The sequence below is a fragment of the Kogia breviceps genome, chromosome 4 (assembly GCF_026419965.1).
Source record: "Kogia breviceps isolate mKogBre1 chromosome 4, mKogBre1 haplotype 1, whole genome shotgun sequence".
Lineage (NCBI taxonomy): Eukaryota > Metazoa > Chordata > Mammalia > Artiodactyla > Physeteridae > Kogia > Kogia breviceps.
In genome coordinates this window covers 142060133-142076036 of record NC_081313.1, presented here as the reverse complement: position 1 = coordinate 142076036, position 15904 = coordinate 142060133, and the positions used below count along the sequence as shown (strand labels likewise).

Sequence of the window (15904 nt, the reverse complement as noted above, 5' to 3'; positions counted from 1 at the left end):
AACAATATATATTTTTTATGCCATAATATTGAGAAAATACCAATTTACGGATATGTAGTTGAAACTGGGCGCAATTTTTAAACAGCTCTCTTTGAAACACAGAATATTTTGCAGTTAAACAGAGAATAAAGAAGAAGTTTGATTCCAAGGTCGACACACACAAAAAAGTTAACCTGATAGTTGACTGCTGATATTTATAGACTTTTCTTTCTCAGAAATAGAAACTCTGATTTTTAACTGGGTGTGTGACAAACAGAATTTTAAAAACTGAATTTGCCAGACTGCTTTGCAGGTAGATGTGGCCATATAACTAAGTTCTGGCCAAAATAATATATAGTAGTGTCATATGCAATTTTTGGGAAATGTCTTGCTGACAGAATGCAATTGGGGTGGGTGGAGCTTAAGCAGCCATTTTGGAACATGAGGTTTAAAGCCAATGTTGGGTGTGGCAGAGCAGCAAAATAGAGTGAATCCAGGTCTTTCATGATCATGAAGCCAAAATCCCAGCCCTTGATAACTTGCCTCCAAATTTTGTTTACATGAGAGCAAAACAAATTTCTGCATTGTTTAAGACATTGCTATTTTTGGTTTGGTTTTCTGATACTTACAGCTGAAACTGTGATATGGAAAAGTAAACTGATGATGGCCTTGAATGGGTTAAAATTTGTTACCTAACACTTATAAGTGTGCCTGTTGTTCCTTAAGATTTTCAAGTGAGCCTAATATCTAAAACAGCTGAAAGGTAGCAGAATATGCCACTCCAAAATATGCCAACATGGCATGGGTGGCATATTTGGCTGCCCTTCACAATGATTCTCAAACTTTTGGTCTCAGGACCCCATTATTGTCTTAAAAATTGTTGTGAGGGGGACTCCGCGGGTGGCGCAGTGGTTAAGAATCCACCTGCCAGTGCAGGGGACATGGGTTCAATCCCTGGTCCAGGAAGATCCCACATGCCGCAGAGCAACCACATGCCCATGTGCCACAACTACTCAGCTTGCGCTCTAGAGCCCATGAGCCACAACTACTGAGCCCACTTGCCACAGCTACTGAAGCCCACATGCCTAGAGCCCGTGCTCCGCAACAAGAGAAGCCACTGCAATGAGAAGCCCACGCACCGCAATGAAGAGTAGCCCTCACTCGCAGCAACTAGAGAAAGCCTGCACGCAGCAAGGAAGATGCAACACAGCCAAAAATTAATTAATTAATTAAATTATTTTTTTTTTAAAATTGTTGTGAGGGAGTTCCCTGGTGGCCTATTAGTTAGGATTCTGGGGCTCCCACTGCTGTAGCTCAGGTTCAATCCCTGGTCAGGGAACTAAGATCCCACAAGCTGCACAGCATGGCCAAAAAAAAAAAAAAAGAAAGAAAGAAAAGTGTTGTGACTTCAAAGAATTTTTATTTAGTCAGTTATATCTATCAGTATTCACTTTGTTAGAAATTAACAGTAAGATCTTTTTAAAACACAAGAATATACAAACACGGGCTTCCCTGGTGGCGCAGTGGTTGAGAGTCCGCCTGCCGATGCAGGGGACGCGGATTCGTGCCCTGGTCCGGGAAGATCCCACATGCCGCAGAGCGGCTGGGCCCGTGAGCCATGGCCGCTGAGCCTGCGCGTCTGCAGCCTGTGCCCCGCAACGGGAGAGGCCACAGAAGTGAGAGGCCCGCGTACTGCAAAAAAAAGAATATACAAACACACAACCCATTAGGTATCAGGGCAATGACAACATCATATGTCATGTAGCCACATGTCACGTAACCTCTGAAAAAACTCCACTGGATGCTTTGGAGAGAGTGCGAGTAAAAAAGGCAAATAACATCTTAGTGTATTATGAACCTATAGTTTGGAACTCGTGGACCTTAAAGGGACCCCCAGGACCCTGGGGCCACACTTGGAGAACCACTGATCTAAAACATGAAATTTTAATCAAATATTTGGGGCAGCTGGACACACCTTCAGTGATTTCAGAATCTCGGAACACGATAATGCCTAAGATTCAGCAGTAGATATTTGTTGGGGTTTTGGGGGGCCACCAACACCCATTTCCCCTTGTTTGGGAACCATGCCTCGATTTCCCTCTCAGGCAATAATACCCTCTCCTGCATGCTCGGCCCAGCTTAGAAAAAGAGCCTGTGACTAGGCTAAGCCATCCCATGCTCCATGGCCATAGTGACCCTTTCAAGGAGGAGCATGAAGTGGAAGGCAGGCTTGCAGCAAAGGATCCGGCCTTTCCTCCTGGGCTGGACTAGGAGTGGATGTGATATCCAGAGTAGCAGCAGCCTTCCTGAGATCACATGGGGAGGCCTGTGTGAGCATGAAGCCAACATGAGAGAGACAGAGACAGAGACGGAGACCGGTCCTGGGACGTTGATCGGAGCCCCTAAACCAGCCCAAGGCAGACACTGCTATTTGTCTGCTCTTCTGCTTAATCTGCAGACCCTCCGTTTTGCTCAGGGAGCTCTCTGTCCATGTCCAGCCACCATACTGAGCTTCCTAGACCTTCTTGCTGTTCAGGGAGGCCGTGTGACGTGTTTCTGGTCGATGACTTGTAGGCAGAAGTCCATGCCTGGAAGCTTCTGAGGAAGCTTGTGAAAGGAAGGAGACCTTGCCCTTTGTCCCTTTCTTCTTGAATTGAAAGCATGAGACTAGAAGGAGGGCAGCAGGGGAGTAAAAGGCACCAGGAAGGCTGACAGGAGGAACGGGTTGCTTTGCAGAGAGAGATCAATGTGTTTGGAATCCAGCTTCTGTGACACACAGCAGCATGCACTCCCTACATGATATATAGCCGTGCTCCTGGCCTTTTTGTTTACAGGAGCCAATCAAGTCCCTTTGGGGCTTATGCTGCTTTGGGTTAGGTACTGTCACTTTCTTTCTTTCTTTCTTTTAAATTAATTTTTTTTGGAGTACAGTTACTTTACAATGTTGTGTTAGTTTCTGCTGTACAGCAAAGTGAATCAGCTCTATGTATACATATATCCCCTGTTTTTTGGATTTCTTTCCCATTTAGGTCACCACAGAGCACTGAGTAGAGTTCCCTGTGCTATATAGTAGTTTCTCATTAGTTATCTATTTTATGGGTGTTCTGTCACTTTCAAGAGAAGAATTCAGATTTCTAGCTCTGAGGAGATCTTGTGTTTACTCAAGCAGGCGGCTAATCTTTTCTCACGTCTCTGAGACAAGGTGAGCCCCAGTCATAGCTTTAAGAGAAAGGAGATGAAATTCATTACATGACAGAGGAGAATCACCCTGTGGCTTCAGAGAAACAGCAAAACAGGATGAGAAAGGAAGAAAGTCACGGGAGAGGGCAAAGAGCAGCCTTAAGGAGAGCAGAAAACATGTTCTGGCTTTAGAAAGGAGCCGAAAGAGTGTCTGGGGCCACTGTCTGGGTCACACGCGTAATTCTGATGACTCCACAGCCAAGCTATGTAGGGAGGCTCCTCCAATTTTTAGCAAACTGCAGTTGGCCCTTATGCTTCTGAGGCATGTGAAGAACTGCATTCTTTCAGGGGCTGGGCCTCTCTCTTCTGGATTTTTCCTCTCTCCTGGGGAGGGTCAGGGAGAAGATGGAGGGAGAATATGAATTCATGTGAGCATGCACAAACTAAATTTAGAGTCATAAAATCTGAATCGAATTCCTGATTCTGCACCAAATTGCTGGGGATCTTGAGCAATGTATTTCATTTCTCTGGGACTCAGTTTCTTCCCATGTAAAACAGTCATGGTAATAGTCATCTCATAGAGTTGTTGCAAGGATTAAATGAGCTAGTAAAATGTAATATGAAAGAATTACATAAAGAGTAGCCATTGGGGGAAACCAGGTAGAGGGTACATGGGATCTCTGCATACTTTTGCTACTTCCTCTTCAGCTTCTTGTGAATCTATGATGATTTCAAAATTAAAAGTTCTAAAAAAATTTTTTTTTTAATTAATAGGAAGGAAGGAAAAAACAAAAATCTACCAGTCCTGGGTGTTGGGTTTTGTAGAGTCTCCTAGCAGTAGGGCAGTAGGAGTGAGGAGATGAGAGAATTTGATAGGGACGGGGATGGATTAATTCATTAGTTTAATTAATTAGATCCCTTATAATGCTCCTAGAGATATTAAAGTAAAGATTATAGAGCTTTTAAATGACTGGTGACGGTGGGACTTTGTTTTCTTCGATTGTGGCTCTGCCCAGACTGCGCTGCGCAAAGCTTTGGGATTTTCCGGGGTTATGCTCTCACAGAGGCAGGTCAGCTATGTTGATCCCCTTTCACTGCTCCGGCCCTGCTACCCTCACAACAGGCTGCCCAGCAGTCCCACCCTTCACAGCATTCCTCTCAGAAATGTGGTCAGAATCAGGACAAAAACAATACCTTTGCCCCTGAGTCTTTCTAGAACCTTCTCTAAGATACCAAGTCTCTCAGGCTCATGACCTCATCCCACCTCTCCTCCATCTCTGGAATAGATTAATAGCCTCTGGTGCTGGAGGACATTACATTAGCATGTAATGTGCTTAGCTCAGACCCTGGCACATAGAAAGTGTATGTTAAACTCAAGCTATTACAGTTAATGGAAAGCATCAGGACAAGTCAGTATATGGCCCAGCCCTGCTGTAAGTTGCTGGTGACTTCCAATAAATCTCTCCGCCTCTCTGGATCAGTTCTTCCTCCTCTGAAAAAATGAAAGAGTTGAACCAAAGATAGCCTCCTCTACTCTAAAGATCTCTGAAACCCTTGAGGGAAAGTCTAAGCCACTCCCTGCTAAGAAGCTGCCATGGCTTCCAAACCCTGAGTTATCAATGCCTCAGTAACCTATACTTCCTCTAGGGAACTCCCAGCCCAAGAGGGAAGGTTCCTGAACGACAGAGAGCTTTTCAAGACATTTGGCTGGGGCTGTGCTGACTCAGAAGAAACAAACAGTACAATTCTCAGTCCTGGAGGTAACAAGAAGTCCCCTGCCAGTCCCCAGAGAGAAAGCCCGCTGTAAGCTCATGAAACAGGGCAGGGATTTCATAGATTTCTAGAATGTCAATACTGGAAAATCTCTTAGGGAGTTTCCAGTTCAGGGGTTTTCAAGCCACATTCTGTGAGTGCTTCTGCAGTTCCACAAACTATTAATATTCAACTCCTTTTGTATACCTCAAGCTGTATTTAAAACTGTGACCGAAAAACAGCAAAGACACCAATATCAGTCGTATCAGTCACCCATTAGATTTCAACACATCAGAAATGAAAATCCATTAGAATGTTGTGCCAGATTCTTCTGGTTGTCTCCTAAATCTACCCTTCCGTATTCTCTTTGTGGTGGAAACTACAGTTGGGTGGGTCCATGGCCACCCAGATTAAAGACTACATTTCCCAGCCTCCCTTGCAGCTAGGTAAGGCCATGTAATGGAGTTTTGGTCAGTGGGATGTAAGTAATGGTTGTGAGTGCTACTTCTGGGTGTTTTTTTAGAGTGAAGAGGTATGCTTTTCTTCTGCCTTCTTCTCACTGTCTCTGATTTGGACATGATGGTGGAACTCAGTCAGCCACCTTGGACTTTGAGTTGGAAGTCTCATGTTGAAGATGGTGGGCAAAAACAGAGAAGGAATCTTGCGTCTTTGATGATCACTGTGTTCTTACTTACTTACATTAAGTGCCTGGACTGTTTACTCCCATACTTCATTTACATGAAAGAGACATAAACTTCTGTCATATTTAAGTCACTTTTATGTTGGAGTTTCTGCTTTTTGCAGCTAAACCTAATTCACACATTTATGTTCTCAGTGATTGACTTTACAATGCATTAGTAATACAATATTTGTATAGTTTACTTAATGATTCTAAGGAAAACACCAGTTGTAACTATCACTCATGTCAAGAAACAGAATTTTGCAGCCACACAGAAGACCTCCGTGTGCCCTGACTCAATCACAACTACCTCTTTGCTCCTAAAAGCGCCTCTATCCTGACTTTTATAGTAAACACTTCCATGTCGTAATGATGTAATATTACCTTAAAAACATTTTGGTTAAAAACCACTTTTATCTGTAGTAAATGGGATAAAGTTTAAGACTTTGTTTGACCAAAGTCTTCCTCTGGTCAAAAGTTAGAAAATAACTGAAATAGTTTGACCACCTCATTTTCCAGAGGGAGAATGTGAGGCTTCTCAGGAAAGGACTTTCTAGTATCAATCAGCAAATCAGTGACAGGGTGAAGTAAGACCCGGGTTTTGCTGAAGCCTTACCATTTCATTTTTCCAGTTCTTTCTAGGGGAAGTGACCCTCAATACAAGGTACCAGCCTTAACCTAATTATTCAAGGATGGAAAAGATTTGCAAATATGGCCTGTCTAGTACAGGGCATTTCATCATCCACCAGCACCAAAGTTGGGTCTTTCCACAGAGATCATAGGGTAGAGAGACTGCCAGTGTTTCTTCCCAGATGGCATTGTAACCTAAAAGGATGCATCAGCAAAGATGGAGTCATAGACACAGAGCCACACAATGGGGATGCTAATTGGATGAAGTGATCTTCTCAGCATTTCTCAGAACCCAGTGTGGGGCATCTCTCCTGTGGTGCCGTGTGCACCCACCCTGATACACAGAGGCCCTCAGACAGCACTGTGGTTAAGTATGATGCTGAGTCTCTGAGACCAAGAGAAGTGAGATGCAGAGATGCAGGCTGGAGCAAACCTGAGCTCTTCTGCCATATTCACTCAACTCTTATGACCTGCATGGGGCTACTCCCAAGTCTGAATTCCAGGAGAATCCCTCATGCTCATGAAGGTCAATTATGTTATTTTGTGAAAGGCACCCATTGTGCTTTCATGTAGGACCTGGCAGCGTCCAAGATCTCACATTGGCCAGATTCCACAACCCTCTCTCTCCTAGATTCTTGGACGTTTAAGGGTAGGCCTGTTGGCTTCTGCCTTATCCTATGGATTAAAATTAGCAATTAACATTTAGCAAAGTTGTTATTATATATTCCGTGATTGGGGGTAGGGTTGTGTTCTGAGGACTCAAAGTTTGGGAAACAATGCACACTTTCTCCACTTTTGGAAAATTCATGAAGTATGCTATTAGCATATTGAAGGCTCTGTGAATTCCCACAGTAGAGAATTTTGCTTGATTTTGATTGACCTAGCATTTCCCAAACTTTTTCAACTTTTGGATCTTGTGTTTCACTAACACCATTCTGCCTAGAACAGCTTGGCAAGCGATGCTGAGCCCCTTTGATGGGTAAAGGATGCATTAATACACATGTATCACATATACAACATGGCTGGAAAACCACCTTTCTGGCCCAGGTAGCCCATCTTTCTGGAAAAGTACTGAGTTATCCCATACTCTGTAAAAACCCATTCCAAATAGACCCAACCAAGAAGCAGTTGTGGAACTGACCTAAACCTGCCCAGTCTGGGGTGGGTTCCCAGGGGAAAGCTGCCTTGGCCGCACAGCCTGGCACCTGGCTTGTTGTACCAAGATCCCTGGCCAGCCGGCAGCCACCCAGTGTGTGTCTGGGCTTGTTTTTCCTTCCCCTCCCTGCTCTTCTTAGAACACGGCTGAATGGCTCCAGTCTCTCGGCCCTTTTCCCAGCCAACACTGGACCCCTCCAAGTCTGGCCAACTCCTCTCCCACCACCTTGATAAACACCCCCTGCAAGCTGGGAACCACAGCACTGGGCTGTTTTTCTCCCTCCTGCACCCCAGGAAGCCTCCCCTTTGCCTGGGCTTCCTTCCAGGAGCCTTGGCTGCCAACCCATTTTAAACTCATCCTCAGCCCAGTCACCTGAAGAAAAAGAGGCTCACAGGAGACCCAAGATGAAAGAGTGTTTAACCCTGTGGCTTTTTGAGTTTTGTTTTTAGCGGGAAACTTTATTTTCAAAACAAATTATTGTGAAGAATTTACCAGTTTATAGAACAGATAAATAAGGACATTTATGGCAGACTTGTTTATTCCAGCAAAACATGGGAAAGAAATGAAATGACCATTGGTAGGGAATGGGTTTAATAAGATTATGGTGAAGTCATACAATGGAATATTATGCAGCCACCTAACAGCATGAGGCAGTTCCCAACAATAATCACCAAAGTCCTAGGAAAATCCTTACTTTATATGGAAACTATTTAGTTAATAATTTAATTTTAGGGCAAAAATGAAGATTACTACTCACATTGCTATAAGGCACCAACTCCTATTCAAACTTGTCTGATATTTTTATGGTACTTAAATATGATGACCAAACATCCCAGTTCACCCAGAACTGAGGGGTTTCCCAGGATACCGGACTTTAAGTGGTAAAACTGAAAAAAATCTCAGGCAAGGAGATGAGTTGTTCACCCTATACTTAGCATAAATTAAGACTATTTTAGAAAAAATAAGATGATTACGAATTTTAGCCCCCAGTATATTCACAAATGAAATTGAACCAGTATTTGCACTATAAATAGGAGGACAAAACTATGTGGATTGATATGAAACATGCAATCATTTCAAGATGTTGTGAAATGTATGAAAAAAAAGCACCAAAGTACAAAAAACACCGTGCTAAGTAGTCCCACGTTGTATGTGTTCTCTCTTTTGTTTTTCCTAAAGGTCAGGGTAGGAGAACAGTATGGGTTGTGTCCGTATAAATATAAAAATGAAGTTTGTGACTTCTTGTCTATTTGTGTACCCCATTGCAAAAAAATGGCTGGACTGATTCATACCAAATTTTGAGAATATATTTGGGATGGTCTGACTTAAAATATAGTTTGTTTGGCATATGAAAATTTTATTCTAGGGGTCCTGGGGAGATAAGCAGTCATTCTCCAGAGAAGCTGACTCTAGTTAAATAAGAGAGGCCCACATAGTCACCAACTGGAAACTATGCACCAGATGGGTTCGGATCCACTGACAGAGAAAACAAAGAGTGGTTTCCAGTGAACATGCAAAATAAAGGGTCACAAGGTAGACTCTTCAAATGGAAGGCCCCGGTGTACAAGCTGCTTCCCACATGAGGGATGGAATCAGATGTCAATGTGTGTAAGGATGGTTAGCGATTCTTCTGAGTGGAGCCACTCTTTTGGATCTTAAAGCTTAATTTGCAGACTGTTTCCGAAAGATGATTATGAAATTGATAATAATCAGTGTCCCTGAGGAAAACCACAGATCTAAGATAAACTGGATGTTTATTTTTCATTGTGTATCCTTTTGAACTGTTGGCAGTATTTTCCATGTTTGTATATCAAATCTTTTTTCTTCTAATTTATGAGATACTTCAAGCATACAAAGAAGGTATAGAGGATATTAAAGTTAGTATCTTTGTATGTAACTGCTGGCTTTGATGAATCTTGATGTTTTGCCATATATGATTGTATTGAGAAACCTACAGTTCTCGTCCTATGTCTTTCTCCTTTACTGTCACACAGAACACTCTGACACGTCTGGTCACCAAATGTGTATGTGTTTTCCCCACAGCAAGCAATTCTGTGACACCGGCTGGGTGTCCTACAATTTAACTCAATTCTGACACTCCCTACATGGAGATAGCATCAGATCCCACAGGTTAAGGACTCAGTCCCAAGACACTCCCCCTACTCAGATGTCAGTTGCAAGTAGTAGGTCCCCAGGTCACACCCAACTTCTGACTTGGTTACAAATAGGAGGTTCCCATGACCTCCTCCCATTTGGATTTGATTATTTGCTAGAACAGCTCACCGAACTCAAGGGAACCCTTGCTTACTTTTACCAGTTTACTAAAGGAAATGGTAAAAGATACACTTGAACAGCCAGATGAAGAGATACATAGGGGTGAGGTCTGGGAGGGTTCCAGGTGCAAGAGCAAGGTTCTGTCCCCATGGAATTGGGGTGTACCACCCTCCTGGTTCATGGATGTGTTCACCAACCTGAAAGCTCTTTGAACCCCAGTTCTTTTGGATTTTCTACATAGACAATCGTGTCATCTGCAAACAGAGTTTTTTTTTTAAACAAAGACAGTTTTATTTCTTCCTTCACAATCTATATTCCTTTTATTTCCTTTTCTTGCCTTATTGTATTACAAGAACTTCCAGTAAAATGTTGAAAAGCAGTGGTGAGAGGGGACATCCTTGCCTTGTGCCCGATCTTAGTGAGACAGCATTGAGTTTCTCACTATTAAGTATGATCTTAGCTCTACATTTTTTTGTAGATATTCCTTATCAAGTGAGGATACTGAGAGTTTTTAATCATGAATGACTGTTGGATTTTGTCAAATGTTTTTTGTGCATCTATTGCTATGATCAAGTGATTTTTCTTTTTTAGCCTATTGATGTGAAAGATTACATTAACTGATTTTCGAATGCTGAACCAGCCTTGCATACCTATAATGGTATAAAATTCTTTTTACACATTGTTGGATTTGATCTCCTAATATTTTGTTGAGGATTTTATGTCTATGTTCCTAAGGTCTATGGTTTTGTTTTCTTGCAGAGTCTTTGTCTGGTTTTGGTATTAGGGTAATGCTGGCCTCATAGTATGAGTTAGGAAATATTTCTTCTGTTTCTATCCCCTGAGTGAGATTGTAGAGAATTGGTATATTTTCTTCCTTATGGTTGGTAGAACACATAGTTAATCTTAACAAATAGGAGGATCAGTCTTGATAGAAAGGTGCTAGGGGCCTGGAGCCCTACCATCTACTCCTCTTTCCCCTGACATACCTGTAGGAACCTTAGGTTTCCATAGAATACAGTTTGAAATCACTGATCTAGACCATGGGTTGATAAAATTTCTCTGTAAAGGGCAAGATAGTAAACATTTTAGGCTTCACGGGCCATATGGTCCCTGTTGCAACTATTCAGCTCAGCCACTGTAGTGCAGAAGCAGCCTCAGATAACACATACATTTGAGATGAAAATGTGTCTATGAACTATTTAGTGAAAGAAACAGGTTACAAAACATCAATACTAATAAAATGGTTAAACCGCTTACTGAGTGCTTATTACACATCAGCCACTGTGCTAAATGATTTATGTGGATTACCTTATTTAATTTTCAGAACTACCCTACAATATAAAGGCAATGATGTCCAATTCACTGATGGGGAAATGGAGATCTAGGTGGGTTAAATAACTTGCCAGTAACATATGGAGTGGGGATTTAAACCCATGCAGTCTAACTCCAGAGCCTGAGCTTCGACATGCTACAGTATATTGCCTTTTATGTTTACTTACATATATTTACATAAGCCTAAAACGGATCCAGAAGGAAATACACCAGAAAGTTAAGTGGACTCTCTTTGTCATGTGGAGATTATAATGGGGGGAGTGATTTATAAATAAGATTGTTTCACTTTTTTCTAATTATTCTGTATCATTGTCGTAAGTTAGATATTTCCACTAGTAATATAACAACACCGCCAAATGAGGCAGGACTTTTTCTTTCTAAAGACCCATCCAGTTCTAACGTTCTGGAATTCCTCGAGGCCTCTGCCATCTCCAGAGTTTGGTCGGAGGAAGAGGCACAGGCCTGGGGTGATAGTGGGAAGGTCTGGGGAGCTTGTCCCTCTGCTCTGGAGGGCACTTGAAGCTCTTAGAGGTTCCAAGCTGCTCCGCCTCTCCCTCTAGCCCTTCCTACCATCTCAATGGCTTTTCTGGTCTCTCTAATTACCAGGAACACGGAGGGAACCACAGCTTCTGTTTAGACCAAAACAAGGAGTTAGATACTCACAAACGACTGCCTCAGAGAGGATGGTTTCCAAATTGAACCCTGGGAGGGGCAGTGACTGAGCAGGATAGGGGCCAGGTCTGATTTGGGGCTGCGGCCTGACCAGGCAGCCTCAGTCTCCTTTTATGGAGCCATCGGATTCGGGGACCCACTCCCCAAAATGTAAAAGTGAGTGCCAGCACTGACCAGGCACATGCCACACACACACACACGCATGCTAGGTGCCTTATGGGCCTTACCTGTGAAGAAGGTGCCATCCAGGGCGGAGCCACTGTTCCCCGATGAGGAGAGATTGCGTATCCTGCCCAGGTTCCCCTGTGTGAGGACCTCGTGCTCTCTGGACTCAGCCCAGCTCCTAACGTGCTGCGCTGGGAACCATGTGAATGGGCCTAGGAGTGGTGGGAGCCCAGGGCTGCCTGGCCTTTTTGTGTTTTCTCGGCTTCCACTATCAAAAGGGCATCAACAAGGACTTCCCTGGCGGTCCCGTGGTTAAGACTCCCTGCTTCCACTGCAGGGGGAACTAGTTCCATTCCTGGTTGGGGAACTAAGATCCTGCATGCCGTGAGGTTCGGCCAAAAATAAAGGGGGTGGAGGGGCATCAGCAAAGAAGCTAGTGACCAGGTGGTCTGATAACTGCAGCTCCATCCCTGAGGAAGTGGTGGGCCAGGGAGGGGGTTAGGGATGGGAAGGGGAGAGAGAGTTCTGCCTCTGAGAAGCCACCATGGGGAGGGGCTGGACTGATGCCCCGAGTGTCAGGATGAACCCAGCCCCAGTCGTGAGACGTGCCAAGGAGGTGAGGGTGGGCTCAACGCCAGAACTTTCCCCCAGAGAGCTGTCCAGAGCGGAGCCAGCTGCTTGTGGCGTGTTCCCTCGTAGGGGTAGTGTGCAGGCCAAGGCTTGGGACCCCACTGTTGGGTGTAGGGGGGCGTGGATGTGGACATTGGGCTGGATGACCAGCCAGGCCTTCTTTTCTTTTCTTTTCTTTCTTTTTTTTTTTTCTTTTGTGGTATGCGGGCCTCTCACTGCATTGTGGAGCACAGGCTCCGGAAGCGCAGGCTCAGCGGCCATGGCTCACGGGCCCAGCCGCTCCGCGGCATGTGGGATCTTCCCGGACCGGGGCACGAACCCATGTCCCCTGCATCGGCAGGCGGGCTCCCAACCACTGCGCCACCAGGGAAGCCCTAGGCCTTCTTTTCAAAGATCCTGCAATGATAGCAGCAGCCAAGCTGAGCACTCGCCGTGTGCGTATATCACTCTGAGAAGAAGGCGTAGTTATTATTCTTATTTTACAGGTGAGAAAACTGAGATCCTGGACAGTTAAGCGACTTGCCCAAATTCACGCGGCTGGGAAACAGCCACGCTGGCACTGAACCCATCCGTTTGTCTGCAGAGCCTGCATTCTTATCTGAGATCCAGCTGGCTTCTAGCTGTCTGGGGATTTGTGGTCCTAAAAGGATTAGGATACTAGGAGACCCTGATGAGGAGACGGATGGGGGATAGCATCCTTATTTCCAGAGGCTTTGATATTTTCTTTCAAGGTTCCAACTGAAGATGAGATTTGCAAACCTTTCCCTTCTTGGGAAGCAGATTAGGAGACTCGCCTCGTCCACTGAAACTAAGTGGCCACAGCCCCTAAAGACATGGAAATCTAAAAGCAGCTCTGCCTGGCACTCCCCAGAAATTACAGACTCGTGCTTTGAAGAGACTGTCCCTAATTAAAGGAGGGTGCCACAGAGAGGGCTGTGGCCTGAACGACCACTGCTCTCCTCCCACACAGCACAGCGCTTGAGGGTCCATTTTTCCTTCTCAGAGTCTACAGGGTTGAAAGGACCTAGATCCAAAGACTTTCAAATTCCAGTTTTCAAACTTCAAATTGTATAATTGTGAAACTTTTTGTTCAAAAAGCTTGATTTGTGCAATGCCACAAATCAAGCATTAGGCACGTGATGATCTTAAATCCCACCATAGCCACCTGAAGTAGGTATATTATGATCCCCATTTTACATATGCGGAAACTGAGTTGCACAAAAGCATCAGTTACTTTCCCAAGGTCATGCAGTTATTAAGTGGTGGAGATGGAATTTGAATCCAGATCTGCTCAAGTCCAGAGCGTGGCTGAATACCTCTGGGCTGTAGGTGGAGGCTCGGTAGGTAAAACCATATGTTGAGCTGCCTTGGTTTGGCATCTGAGACTGTCCCCTGTGCCCTGTGGAGCCCTTGGGGGACCTGGCCCGCACCAGACAGCAGTTTGAAAAACTGGAAACAAGTCCAGTGTCCATCAACAGTTGAATGAATAACACTTTGTGGTATGGCCATGCAATGGAATACTACTCAGTGATAGGGAGTGAGTACCTAATCACTGATACCTCAATAACATGGGTGAATTTCAAAGTCACTGTGCTGAGTGGAAAAAGCCAGACAAAGATGAGTACATTCTGTATGATTGTTATTTATATAAAAGTCTAGGAACTGCAAACTAATTGATAGTAGCAGAAAGCAGATGGTGGTTGCTTGAGTGGGGAGGGAGGGGTGGAAGGATTTCTAAGGGCCTGAGGGAACTTTCCCAGGTGATAAATGCCATCACTCTCTTGATTGTGGTTATGGTTTCATGAGCGTGTATGTGTATCTTTAAAAATTACATATAGGCTTAAATTGTGTACAGTTTATTGAATGAAATTATACCTCATTAAAGCTGTTAAAAACAAAAACACTTATAAGTCAAAAACTTGTACTTAACAGGAGGCAGGGACAGGAGATGATTTGCTCACCTGGTCATGGGCGATGGACCCTCTCTCGAGTTCATGGGGGCTGTGAGGCTTCTCTCCAGCCCTGGGAATGTCAGCACTGGACACAGGTAAGGCTTTGGCCACAGGGTGGGGTGGTCGACAGAGGCCAAGGAGCCGGGAACAATGAGCCCCAGGGGTGGCTCCAGGCTGCTGTACTCACACCAGGGACCTTTGACAAAAACATAACCGTACTAAAAGGATCAGACCAGGTGATCTCCATCTCTGTGAGATTAACTCAACAAATGCCTCCTGCACACCTACCAGGTTTCTGGGTCTGTCCTGGTCCACTAGCTTACAGGGACCAGATGAAGATGAGTGACATGAACGCAAGGGCAGGACACACAATAAATGCCCCCCAGATGGCAGCCATTACACATCCATCAAATATCCCCTCAGTGCCTGTTCTGTGTGCTGAGGGAATAGATACGTGGCCTGATCCTTGAGGACAGGAAAGACACGTGGACGAAAAGCTTTGCCTCAGCCCCGAAGCTAGTGGGATAAATGTTGTGAGGGCCAAGAGGAGAAATAAATTACTTCCAGTTGTGGAGAGGTTTCCTGCAGGCTGTGGTATGCAAGGGAAGAAAAGGAATTTGTACATGGAGACAGGCGGGGCTGGGGAGGCAGGCAGAGATCCTGCCATTTCAGGGCAGCATAAACAAACGCAAGGCACCTGGGAGACACAGGAGGCGCAGCTGGCTGCAGGGGGGACTGGAAAGGCTGGGCAGGTGGGCTGGGATCAGGTGCTGGGGAGAGCACCTGGGTGACAGGTAGACACATCTGCTCCCCCCACACACACCCTGCTGTGTGATCTCATTTGCTCCAGCTGCTTGGGGGCTTGGCCTCAGCTGGAAACTGGGATTCTGGCGGGTAGGTGGGGGGGTGGTAAGAGAAGAGCCAAAGGAAAGGAACTCCTTCAATGACCACTCGGCCCAAGACACCAGTCTTTATCCTTGGGCATTCCCAGTGGGCCAGCCAGCCTGAACCAGGTCTCCTGGGAAGCTGTGAAAATGGAAAAACTCAAGTTTGTACTCCCAGCGCCCACAGAAACTGTCTTCAGTGTCTCCGTGGATGGTCAGAGCCAAAGGACACTGCCATCTTGTGGCCAAGGACCCTAGATACCATGAGGGCAGGGAGAGTCCCTGTGTCCCCAAGGGACCACAAAGGCAGAAATGGCCGAGACTTGTTTTAATACTCTCATAATGGGACCCAAATTATGCTAGCACACAGTTCAGAGTTGGCAAAGTCTTATGTAAGGCCCCTGAGGTACAGATATGGTGCGTTGTGCAGGTGAGAAAACTGCCTCTGGGAGAGATGAGGTGACTGGTCCAGGGTCACAGGTCGCCAAAGGCAGAGCTGGGTCTCATCCCAGGTCCAGCAGCGCTGGTCCCCAGTCACTGCCCAGTAGATGGTCAAAGCAGTGATTCTCAATGTGTGGTCCCCAAGACCTTTCAGAAGGAACACGAGGTCAAAACTATT

General features: G+C 45.1%; 1 protein-coding gene across 3 annotated transcripts in view; it reads left to right on the top strand.

Annotated features, from left to right (window-relative positions):
* SLC36A1 (solute carrier family 36 member 1) overlaps positions 1 to 15904 on the top strand; it is a 302007-nt gene that overhangs the window by 275092 nt on the left and 11011 nt on the right. Inside the window, exon 13 of one of the 3 annotated variants that reach the window (XR_010840298.1) lies at positions 14382 to 14496. The exons of the other annotated variants lie outside the window; for them this stretch is intronic. The gene's annotated coding sequence lies outside the window, so the exon portion shown is untranslated. The remainder of the gene's footprint in view (positions 1 to 14381; positions 14497 to 15904) is intronic. 3 annotated transcript variants of the gene reach the window in all.